Source organism: Mauremys reevesii, linkage group 4 (assembly GCF_016161935.1).
Source record: "Mauremys reevesii isolate NIE-2019 linkage group 4, ASM1616193v1, whole genome shotgun sequence".
NCBI classification, from domain to species: Eukaryota; Metazoa; Chordata; order Testudines; family Geoemydidae; genus Mauremys; species Mauremys reevesii.
The window spans coordinates 55,215,408-55,228,424 of record NC_052626.1 but is presented as its reverse complement, the minus strand read 5'-3'; the positions used below and the strand labels follow the sequence as shown (position 1 = coordinate 55,228,424).

Sequence of the window (13,017 nt, the reverse complement as noted above, 5' to 3'; positions counted from 1 at the left end):
TTTCAGATCAGCAATCAGAATAGCTGCACTAAGTGTAGTCAAGGCCATTCAGGGGTTTGCACCAAGTGAGTTACTCAAGGTTTTTCCCAGCTTGTAATTGGGATAAATCCCAATTAGTACAAACTCCAGCTGGCCTTCCTTCACACTTAGGGGTCAGCATCAGTACAATTACACAGTTACATGCAATGCTGAATCCAGCTATTCCCACGTGCAGACATGGTCCAGTGACTGTTGCCTTCTGTACATTAGACCTCCCACTATTGCTTCCACCAGCGTGGTTGAACCAGCAGCAGAACTGTGGATAACTTTAGAAAAAAATTCTAGTATCCTACTATAGACAAGGGCACTAGGGTCATCAACAGTTCCACATCTTTGAAACCAAAAATGAAGAACAATTACCATTACAGTTCTACTCTACAACTTCTCAGTTCCAAAAGGTACATATATTCAGGGCCAGCTCCAGGCACCAGCAAAGGAAGCAGGTGCTTGGGACGGCCAATACAAAGGGGTGGCATTCCATCCACTACTGGGGTGGCATGTCCGGGTCTTTGGCAGGGAATTCGGCGGTGGGTTCCTCAGTCCCTCTCTTCCAATTTGAGCTGCAGCCGAAGTGCCGCCGAAGAATGGAGCGGCGTGATTGAGTGCCACCAATTGGCTTTTTTTTTTCCCACCGCTTGGGGGGGCAGAAAACCTGGAGCCGGCCCTGCTTGTATTTATAGGGCATAATATGACTGGAAGCTGTGTTTTCAGGTAATGCACCTCCCCATTTTCCCTACTGCAAGCAATAGCTAATCAACCACAAGAAAGCAAAATGTGTGTGTATTTGTAGGAATTTTTGTATACTGAAAACTTTTTTTTGTATCATGGCTGAGCATAAACAGCCCCCAGTAGATTATAAGAGTTTTAAAGGAGTTACTGTTGGCTTCTAGAGTATAGCCTATTACACTGATGTTTTTAAAATAAAATCTGAGGTAGACTTTAATTGTTCCAACAAAACCATTAATTTGTCCTTTTCCGAGTTCGCCCATTACACCATAATGGATGTATTGGGTGAATGGTGTGATCTATTTTATGAGACAAGAAAATACAAGGTGACAAGCCTAGTGCAAACTAAGACAGGAGCAATATAATTAGCTGAGTGCTAATATCACACCACATTTCTTTTCGAATCTAGAAATGCCATGAACTAGAGGAGAAACCTGCTACAATTTGGTTTGGTAATAGACTAGAATGGTTTAATAATAGAATAAATGTTCAACAGACATTCACATTTCATGTGAAGTGCTCTTGGCTCTTAAGAGTCAAGAGCTCTTCACGTGAAAGTAACATGTTTCTAACCCTTTCAAAGATGATCGACTGAAAGAGCCTTAGTAATAGCTATAGAGGGCTGATGCATTGTCCTGAGTCATCCATCCACTTGAATTATTCTCAATTGACAGATAATTCTGCTTTTTCCTGCTGCTGCATTAAAAAGCCTAAACACGATGGGTCAGATCCTCATCTGGTATAAACCAGCATCCAGTTTACACCAGCTGGGGAGCTGGCCCAGTTCTTCCAAAACCTCCTATTTGGTTAAAAATCATTCACTCTTCTGAGATCATTTTAACATTATCCACCAGCCCCTCTCTAAACATTGAAAACAGAAGAAATGCCACAAGAGGTCTGCATGAAGCGATGAACAAATATGATACGTTTTACCTGTAACACAAGGTCCCTCTTAGACCATTTTGTCACTGATGCATCAAGAGAGAGATGACAAGCCAGTTTCCCAGAAACCAATCATAAAAGGGGCAAATGGCTAACAGCCTGTCTGAGCCCATCATTGTTTATGTTCCCTAAGAAAATTTCCCACAGGTAGCAACACCCTCTCAACATTTCCAGCTTTCACTGGCCTGCTATGCTATATGAAGATGACAATTATTCTGTAAATTTTGGCATACTAACGATTACTCTTTGATCCTTTCTTATTGTGATTGGTCTTGCTCTTTTGCTAATTTCAATGCCATATGTTATGGGCCAAATTCTCATCTGCATCTCAGCATAGTCCACTGACTTCAATGGAGTTACATCAGTTTACATCATGTGAGGATCAGACACAAAAATATCTGTAACATCCAAAGTCTAGTAACATCAGGAGGATAGGGGCAGCTGGTAACCAGCCCATATTTAGGTTGCCTAACATTTGCCATTATAAAGAATTCTTATGACTTTCTTTGAGAAGCATTAACACCTCCATTCTTTGCCGCAGGCCTTTGATACTCAGCAGTGAGAAACCCCTCATGGCTATAGCAGAGTCTTTTTTATGTCCCATGAAATACCATTCAGATTTAGCTGAGTGGTAAAGTGTTAAAAATCACTGGCATGAATCAGGAAAATGTGGGCAGCCTGCAAAAATCACGGAACATTCTAGCTCAAATCATTGAAGCAACAGCAGCAGATGCTGGGAAGACCTAGGAGTAGCCTGGGCAGCTGTAAGGAACCTCCATCTGGCCTCAGCTCATGGCCCCAACATCCCAACCCCCTACCATGGGAACAATAGATGGAGCAGGAGTTCCCCCAACTCCTCAAGAGGTGGGGCAAAAGAGAGAAAACTGACCTGGACTCCAACTGAAACACCACCACCCCCTCACCCCGAGACCCAGCACATGGCACTAGCAGCACACCTCTCCCTTCTGGGATAATAGCCTTTTTTGTTTAATTAAAAATACTTTTTTCTTTAAGAAAAAAATCACCAAAAAATTAACCAACCCCAACTGTAATATTAATATATCTGATGCCATTTTACTTTGCCATGGGACCCCTGCCTCATTCAGTGCCTGGTTGGATGCAAAAGGGGGTTGAATTAGGTTGGAATGGACAATTATAAATCTGGCATTTTGTAACTTTCAAGTACTTGACTTTGCAACCATACATAGATTTTGAATGTAATACATTCATACATGATGTATTGTCTTGTGTCGTGATCAATGTAGATGCCTGAGTGCAAAGGCGGCAACAGATCCCTTTTTCTTCTAATTCTTTTTTAACCAAGTTTATATGGCTCCTGCATACACTAGTGTTTTATAGCAAAGTTTTCCCACTGTTGCAAAGATTGGTGTAGCTCCACCGATGGTAGGAGCCCTACCATCATCAATGTAATTGTGGCTGCTGACATTTTTTTTTTAAACCACAAGATATCTCTGAGCCAGGTTAGATCCCAGTATTAATTGCCTATGTTTGTAGGAGTCTTGTCTCCTATCTTTGCTGCCACTGGTGTAGCAATGGTAATTATTGTTCGTCAGAAAGCCACTACAAACCAGTGCTGGTTAGTGACCTTTGTCAAATCACTTAATCCCTTGCTCCTTGTAACCATCTCTAAAATGGGATTATCGACTTACTTTTTAGGGATGTTCTGAGTGTTAATAAAAACACAGGAATTGCCATACTGGGACAAACCAGGCTTCAGTCTAGTCCAATATCCTGTTTCTCACAGCAGCCAATTCTAGGTGCAAAAAATCCTGCAGTACGGAGTTATAAAATAGTTTGCCCCTAGGAAAAACTTCTTCCTAACACACTTTAGTTAGCGATTGACCTATGCCCTGAAACATGAGGGCATAGGTCAATCTCTAAATAATCTTGAGGGGTTTTTTTTAAATCTTATTTTAAAACTCCTCAGAATTGCAACTCTGGATATTCTTTAGATCCACTTTAATGTCTGATCCTTTTTTGAGCAATGGTTTTATAGTGTTTTTAGGTCTTCTCATGAAAAGTGCTATAGAATAGACAATGTAATTGTTTTTTTCTCTGTCTGATCTACTCTGACATAGTACTATCATCACCATAGTTAGTGAGAGTCTATTTATTTATTGTACAAAATTAATTATATTAGGCAGAGAAAGCTGACCAAAATAATAAATCTTGCAAATAAACTATTTCTTGAAAATCTACAAACACATTAAGGAACAGACTAGGAAAACCATACAAAGTCAAGCAATATGTATCTTAACAGTTATATATTACTAGCAAACATCATAAAGTAGTCACTGAGGACATAAAATGGGAAAAGTTAAGATATGCTCCAGAAGTTATTTTGCAAAAATTGTTTTCATTTTGAGGCAAAATGAGAAAAGCTATTTTACCACAAGACATTTCGGGCTGCAGATACAGTATATGTGTTTTGTGGGTTTACTTTACTTTCAGGGTGGCAATTACCTTTACAATTGCTTGTGCATGGAGAAGAAAATATACCCCAAATTGCATGTGAACTCTTGAGATTAGTGCATCATTTCATGGACTGTTGAACTTGACTTTCATATATATGTTTTCACAGCAAAAACACATAACACCTCCATGCTGTCTCCTAAATATTCAAAGAGTTTGTATGTATAGTTTGCCATCCAACTTCCATTAAAGACAATGGGAGTCATGAGGCTAAAATTATGAGCAAATCTTTGAGCATTTAAAGGTATATGTCATTGTCTGGACTTAAAATTCATTACTGTGCTCATTCATAGCTATTGGGTGTTAGACATCCTCACAGTGTTACCTCTTGCTTGTATGGGAGTGGAGTTTTCTATATGGAGAGTACATACACACTCAATGGGATACTTTAAGTGCACAAATGGCAGTTAAGCACCTAACTCATCCACTTTCAATGGGAGCTCGGTGCATCACTGCCATTTGTGCCTATTGAAAATCTCCCTTTAGGCCCCAGTTCAACACATGTCTCTACATGAGTGGAGTCCTGCCATAATCCACTCACAGGGTGCATCCACACTAGGGAAAAGGGTGGGTTCTTAACTGGTGTTAGCTAACACATGGTAACTACCATGGTAAAATCCACTAGGCAGTTCATAATTTTTACGCTGGCTAGTAGGTCAAGGTAAAGACTGGGGGGGACCTTTGTGTTTACCTCAACCTGGTAACGTGTTAAAATTACAACTATCTTCTCTTCACTAGAATTTTACCACATGTTAGCTTCCATGTGTTAGCTAGCAAAGATAAAGCTATGGAGACCAACATGCAGGATTGAGGGATCATTATGCTGAAATAGCTGGACTATTGTTAAGGTTGCAACAGAACTTTCAGTTTAACAGGATATGATACAGCCTCAGACAATAAACTGAGGTATTTTGGTATGATAGAGTTATTTCTGTCTCTGATAAATGCTTGACCTTTTAATAGAATGTTAACAATATTCTTTACTAGAAGAGGGTAAACGTTACAACACATTTTCCATTAATATTCATTCACATTTTTAAATGAATTCTCTTTGACATGGTCATGTGCCTTTTGCATTTACTTTCCATGAACGCATGAAGCACCTGACAGATATTCTGTAAATATAAATAAGTTTTCCCACACAAACAAGCCCTTCAGCAAGAAGTTTCATGGAACCTGAATTTCAAGTCACATGGCACTAATGTTTGTGCAGAAAACACTTATACATTCCATCAATCAGGGAGCAGAAACAATGTCATGTGACTTATTAGGCGAGTCACAACTAACCAACCCAGCTTGAATAGCAAATATTTAGAGGGAGCTGTGTATGATCAATTCCTAGAGATAATATAAAAATTCACTGGATACTTTTGAAGTAAAAGTTTAGTTGGGTAACCCAAAGTGCAACTCAAATGACCTGAATTTTTAATGCATTTTAATTAACTAAAAATCTTTAAATAGAATGTGATAGGAAAATCAGCAATTCTAACTCTCAAATCAAATGGATCACATTTTGTTGTATTATATATAATTAAACAAAAAAATAAGGACAGCTTTGTTTTTAAAAATATACACTTTAACTGTACATTTGTAACTGGCCTGATTCCAAAGTCAATGGGAAGTATAGGTGTTCAGCTGCACCTAGCAGTCCCTGGTCTGTTTTTATATATATATATAGTGTGCAGTGGAAATACAGTACAAGATTCCTTCTGGGAAAATGGGGAAGGAAGCTGTAAGTTTGTATATTCAAAGGCTATTTTAAGAAGGTTGTAGTGAATGGGTGCATTCTAAGACCATCTGAGAATAACCCCAACATGAATTAAACATGAGAAGTAGTTGTTTAAAGTTTTACTGGTTTTGCAACAGAATGTGAATTACTGACGAAAGTATAAAAGGACTCCAGATTATTACACACAAGCGGGCTGGCTAGACCCCAGAAAAAAATACTAAACCTTGTGAACAACAATAATACAAGCAGATGGTAGGACTCAGAAGCATTTTCTAAAGCATTGGTATAACTTTTATAATAAGTAACACTATGTAATACTTAAACATAACTCAGAACCTCTAATGCCTCAACTCTGTTGCATTCCCCTATCTTGTGCATCTGACAACCACTTTTAATACTCTGTATAAGAAACTAACTTGAACTGTCAACAATTTTGCTTATCTGTAATACAAATTAGTAATTACAAACAAAAAGGTCCAGATCTTCAGGTGGTGTAAATTAACATAACCACATTGTTATACTGATTGATACAAATGAGGATCTGGCCAGCATATAATTTCAACCAGAACTTGCATTACTGGGTCTCTATTCAGGAACTAAATATTTCTAAATAGTCAGGATCTTTCAATATGTTTTTACCACTACATCTGACTATAAACAGAGACATTTAGATATTTAGGGCTGGATTTTAGAAACCCTTTTTCATGCCTGAGTAGTCCTCATTGGCTTGAGAAGTCCTATTGAATTCAATAAGAACAGCATTGTGTCCCTATATGGATGATAAAAAAGAATAGGAACATGTTTAATTGAGATGGTATTGAACTACAAGTTTAGAAACGTTAAAAACCTTGGAAGCTGAAAAAATTCAATTGAGCCAAAATGTTTCCATATTGGCTTGACTCCTAACAACAAATAAATTATATGTAGAGATATATTTTGGAAAGCACACGTAAAATTTCTATATAGTGGTCATAAAAACTAGGGTACAGCTGTTCCTAAAACTCTGGCTCCTGAGAAGTGTTTTTACTTGGGCCCAGCTTCCTGTGGCATTTTGAGAGAAAAAGAATTTGTTCCAACTGTCACAAAAAGAACCCTATACTTAATCTTTTCTTCCTTACAAACTGAAAAGCCAAAAGTAGTATAACCCAAAACTTTACACACGCAAATCCCAAAAGAAAATGGACCACAGCGTGTCAAGTCCTAGTTGAGGACTCTTGCACTTCTGTTAAGAGCTAGATTGTACCACTGCTACAGGCTTAGAGGGGAGAGGTAGCAGAGGCACATCTAATATCCTCCTTGTTGGCAAGTGGGGAGGGAGGGAGGGAGGGAGAGAGAGTGGGCAGACCCATGGCTCTGGCACCTTCCCTGTCTTGACCAGAGGGGGGTGAGGAATACACTACACAGAGTAAAGAGAATAAGGTCTCTCTCTCATTTTCTCTCTCTCTCTCTCTCTCACACACACACACACACACACACACACACACACACACACACACACACACACACACACACACACACACACACACACACACACACACACACACACACACACACACACACACACACACACACACACACACACACACACACACACACACACACACACACACACACACACCCTTTGCATAGCACAAAATCTGTCAGAGTCACAGCTTGACCCTTGAAATGAAGAAAGGAGAACAGGGCAAGCAAGTGGACAGAACCATAGCCAAAGGAGCTGGTGGAAAGTATGCCACACTCAGAACAAGGCTTCACCTCCAGATCAAGAGATTAGCACAGAGGAATTTTGGCACAATTTTTTCCCCAAGCTTTTCCAGGTACATGGCACCCCATACTTAAGTCTGAACCTATAGGCTCAATTTAGCCCTAAATATCACTATAGGGAATGATGTAAAAACAGTTACATCATTGAATTTATAAGTCATTCATCTAAAAAAAACTGGTTTATGTGTCTTATGTGAATTAAAATTTGCTATATCTAATAATCAAACAGGTATCTTTCTGCATAAAGTACTGTACAGTATAAACCATGGATTAAATTACAGATGCACATACACTAATTTAGGCACCAAAACAATAAGTATATGTTCAATTTTTATGGTCAGTCAAACTGAATTACCAATCAATTAAATTTAAACTTCTAGCATGTAGTAAGCCTGTAATTAAACTAAAAACTAATTAACATTTTATCCTCATGTTAAGGATGCATTTAATCTGAATATATGGGATTATGTACATCAGATCTTCAGCAGAACGTCTGCAGGGATCTCTTTAAAATGTAATCTTTCTTTAAGCATACTTTTAGTAAGAATTTTCAAAATGTTGTATAAGGCTTATTCATCACTTTTAAAAAAGCATTCTTCTACTGAGGAACAAAAAAGGGACACTGTATTGTCAACTACTTTGTACTTCCCTAGCCAAAGATTGATTTTTGTTTGCAAACCATATATTTGATATCTAAATCATGTTCAGTGGCTTTCATTCATGATTGGTAGATTGATACGGCCCTCTATGAAAAATGGATTTATCTTTTGCAACACTCATCAAACACTAAATACCTAACTAGGCTGCAAGAAGAATCTTTAATTCCATCATTTTACTCTGGTAATTGCTTTTGCTTCCTTATGTTTAACCAGAGTAAATGAACTATAATTTTAAATTTCTCTTGACACTTGCTATCAGACATTGCATAAAACACGAACAAGGTGGCGAATGCTGAAAAAGGCAACTAAATCAAGAATATATTAAACTATAGAAATCTCTTTTTAAAAGGATGAACCAGGGAAATTCAGAATCAAGGCTGATATTTCATCCTTAACTCACCCTCATTGTGCTGAGGTTTTACAGCACACATTTTATCCAAGGCAACCCTCTGTTTGGAGATCCTTGTAGTGTGCAGCAACAACAACAAAAAGTAGCTTTCCGCTGGATTTGAAGCCTGAACTCTACAGTTCCTTGTTTTTATAGATTTAAATCAGACCTAAGAATTATTAGGCTTGGGGATGATGAGATTTTGTGAGCCTCAAATTATTATTTTTTCTTAGGTAGGTTTTGCAAAACCAGTTTCCATTTTATGAAACCAAAACCTGATTTCCACAATCAGGCTTTTCATATTAAAGGTGTTCATTACCAGTTTTGGACCTGATATTCCAGACTAGTACACATTTTTGCAGCTTGATTATAAACCACAGTGCACAGGAACTATATTTTCCTCTAAAGGTATGTGTACACTGCAGCAAATACTGTGTTTTTAACTTGGGTTAGCTAACCCATGTTAGATGACTCAGGTTAAAATAGCGAAAAGATGGCGACTTGGTTTTTAACTCCAGTTCGCCACTCGAGTTAAAGCCCATAGGGGTGCGTGAAGTTGAACTCCAGTTGCTAATGCAAGTTAAAAGCTGAGTTGCCTTGTCTTCACTGCTATTTTAACCCAAGTTAGCTAATGTGGGTTAGCTGGCTTGAGTTAAGAACACAACTTTTATTTGCAAGCTAGACATAGCCTACAATACTCATGTGCAACTCCCAATTCTCAGCTGCATAGGTAAAAAGGATTAACATCTAGATATTTACAAAGCCTCAAAGGAGGTGGCCCAGTTTGAACAAGGTTACTGGAATTAGTATTCTCCATACATACGTAAAAGAAGATAGTTTCTGAAAATACATGCTAACTTACGGACTATTATTACTAATTAATATTATCCTCTAGGCAGTACACTCCTTAGACTGTAATTTTTTTCTAGGTAAATATCCATTATTAATGTTTGAAACTATTTAGTCTATGGTGAAAAGACATTTAAAAATAAACAACTGATATATGCATTATACTTTTACAGAGACCTTCAAAGTCAATAGCACTTTTTATGTTGTATGCACAGAACAACTGTGGGGCATGATTTTTGTTGTAAATAATGTATGTTATTCAGAAACTGGATTATTCATATGATAATTAGAGCCCTATGCCCTGTGTACAACAGGAAAAGTTGTGGAGGGGGGGGATTGGTTGAGGGGAAAAGGGGGAGAAAATTGTAAGAAAGCTTGACCTTCCTGACATCTATGCCAAACCTAATCATTTTCTACAACTGTAGTTAATGCCCATAACCTTCTCTTCAGATTGAAAAAATGTAGGCCTGTGAACTGTTGCACCCTCATCAATAATGACAAATTTAGGGGAAACTACATTCATTTCTTCCAAAATTTATCCATACTTGTTCTATCCAGTATTATGAATATATCAGCTTCCTGGAGCTGAATGAAACCACAAGAATTGCAATAACCATCCCATGAAGTATCAGTCTCTTGGATTTATTTTTTCCAATTTTTAGTAGAGGAATGATGCATCTACCTTAGCATTCTTGCATTTGTGGTTGGTTAGTTTGCTTAATAGGTGGCTGCTAGTGAGTGTGTGAGTGACTATGTGAGTGTGTTTATAAAACACACAGAATTTATTTGAGATCACTGCCTGGACAATAAAAGCAACAAAGAATCCTGTGGCACCTTATAGACTAACAGACGTTTTGCAGCATGAGCTTTCGTGGGTGAATACCCACTTCTTCGGATGCAAGAAGACTTGCATCCGAAGAAGTGGGTATTCACCCACGAAAGCTCATGCTGCAAAACGTCTGTTAGTCTATAAGGTGCCACAGGATTCTTTGTTGCTTTTACAGATCCAGACTAACATGGCTACCCCTCTGATACTTGCCTGGACAATAGTTTCTCAAATACCTAAAACAGCCCAAGGTTAAATAACCTCACTGGCTAAAAGATCACACATGCATACGTTATGAATTAGGAGTTGTATGTTTAATCCTGAGAAATTATGTTATCATCACCTAAATTCTTATATTTTAATGTGACAAGCCAAATAGTCTTGAATTATATTGGACTTTTGGCTACCTGTAATTTGGGGGAGAGAAATATATCGTGTAAATTATAGATGATCAGGTGATAGCCAGTCTGCTTTAACTGTATCAGAGATGGAGTCTCAACATTGCCTTCAACCTGGAAGTGATTTGATCTTCCCTGTGTTCAGCCATCCAGCTGGAATATGAATATATCAATTGGTACTGAGACTGACAATTACCTCACCCACCTTGACTCTCTAATATCATGGGACAGACATGGCTACAACTACACTACTTTACTTCTAGAGCTCGTAGTTAAACAAAACTGTTGCCTTCCCAAATAATTAAGTAAATCTTGTTAAGAATTGGCAGTTTATTTGAAAATGTTTATCAACCTGATAATTAGATTAATTGGATGATTTGATATTAGCCCGTTTTATTTGAATTTTATTTGCTTATGTGAATTTTAGTTTATTCTTTTTGCTTAGTTATTTAGTTTAATTATCAAATATATACAATTGGAAACCTCTGAGATTTGACTGTTTCTTTCCCAGATGTCAGGGTTCAGAACTGGAGGAGTCCTGGGGTAAATAACGGTCAGCCAATGCTGGGCCCCACCAAGTGGTTGTCCACAGAACTGCCCCCATAGTCCTCACATAATTGGAGCCTGAACAGGGCCACAATTAGAGGGACAAGAAGGGTGAGTAATACATTTTATTGGACCAACTTCTATCAGCTTTTGAAGAAAAGATGACTTGTGTGTTGATCATTTCTAAGGACCTAAAGGCTGACTAATTCCCCATGAGTCCATACATCTCACATAGTATCATATTCACAGGGGTACAAGGATTATAAGAAGGAAACATTAATATGAAACCAATACTTATGCCTAATTCAAAGGTAGTGATGAAGAAATGTCAGTAACACAGGTAGCTGTTTATGAAATGAGTTGTAGTCATAGCTATGACAGCTAGAGAAGACCCACTCACTAGCCAACTCACTAGCCTAGGGAAAGCTTAATCCAAATAGAGAAGTTGGAGGAATACTCATTTCCTCAGAAATGAAAGAAAGAGAGGAACTGAAAAGAGAAGTGAAAAATAAACATGTTGCTTACACATGATGTCAAATTTTATATCCTCTGGAATTTCTTTAGAATGGAATCTTATCCAGCTTCAATATTCCCAAACTATTGAGCAGCAGCTGTGATGGAAATCTCCTTTTTGCACCTCCCCTCCCCGCCACACTCTTATATACCAACCAACAGGCAAGTCGTTCTTTTGATCCTATGCAGTATATAAGAGGTGCAAGTAAGGGCTATAAAATAATATATCTGATCTTGTGGTGGTTAGTGGTGATAGACGAATTTTTGGCAGTTAACCCAATATTAACCCAGTCTAGTTCTGTCAAAGCCATAATTCAAAGCTTACTCCCAGAGCCACATAAGGTTTATTCTTTTCTCAACAGGCCTTACACCCAGTTCTTACTTTGTGAACAGCTCACTCAGAGAAGAAAGCCAAGGGAGGAGCCTTTTCTATTATTTTTTTGTCATTAGTCAATGGCTAACAATGTTTTCAACTCTATATGGGACAAGAGAGTGATACAGGCTCTATCCTCAAGGAATTGCACAAGACAAAACATACACATGGTACACTGAGGGAGGAAATGGAGACACAGGCTTTTCATTGTTTAAATTAAATAGGGTCATTAAATAGCTGGACCATTTAAGTCAATGGAGCTACTCTGAGTTAGCCCAGCTGAGAATCTGGGTTTATATCTTTGTGGAATGTTTTCGCAATCACAGAAAGAACATGTGCTATGGAGGGATTTGAAGTAGGCCCAGGAAGAGCAGAGGTTCCAGAAACAGAACAGAGGCAGGGAAGATAGCTCGAAGGCAAGAATGGAAGAATGGCACAAGCAAACTTGTGGTCTCAGTGGAGCAAACTAGGCAGATAGTAGAAGATGAAAGCAAAGATGTTGGCTGGAGCTGAGGAAAGCCTTGGAGGTAAGCACAAGTGGTTTAGCTGTGGTGCAGAATGGGAGCTGAAGGATTTCTAAAGGAAATGGTTGTGGTTAGAGTGGAGGTGGATTTTGTTGTTCAGTGGATTCAGCAGTGATGTCATTTTGTTCTTAAGAAAGCATTCTATTGGGGGACATTTTCCCACTGACCCTTATGGGCTTCAGTTTTCATTTCTTCCTCCTAAAACGTATCCCTCTGTCCATCACTCAAGCAGTAGCAGTTGTAAGAAA

The 13,017-nt window shown here is 38.3% G+C and overlaps 1 long non-coding RNA gene across 5 annotated transcripts in view; it reads right to left on the bottom strand.

The window, feature by feature from the left end:
* Positions 1-13,017, bottom strand: part of LOC120404750 — a 55,844-nt gene that overhangs the window by 14,954 nt on the left and 27,873 nt on the right. The window lies entirely within an intron of this gene.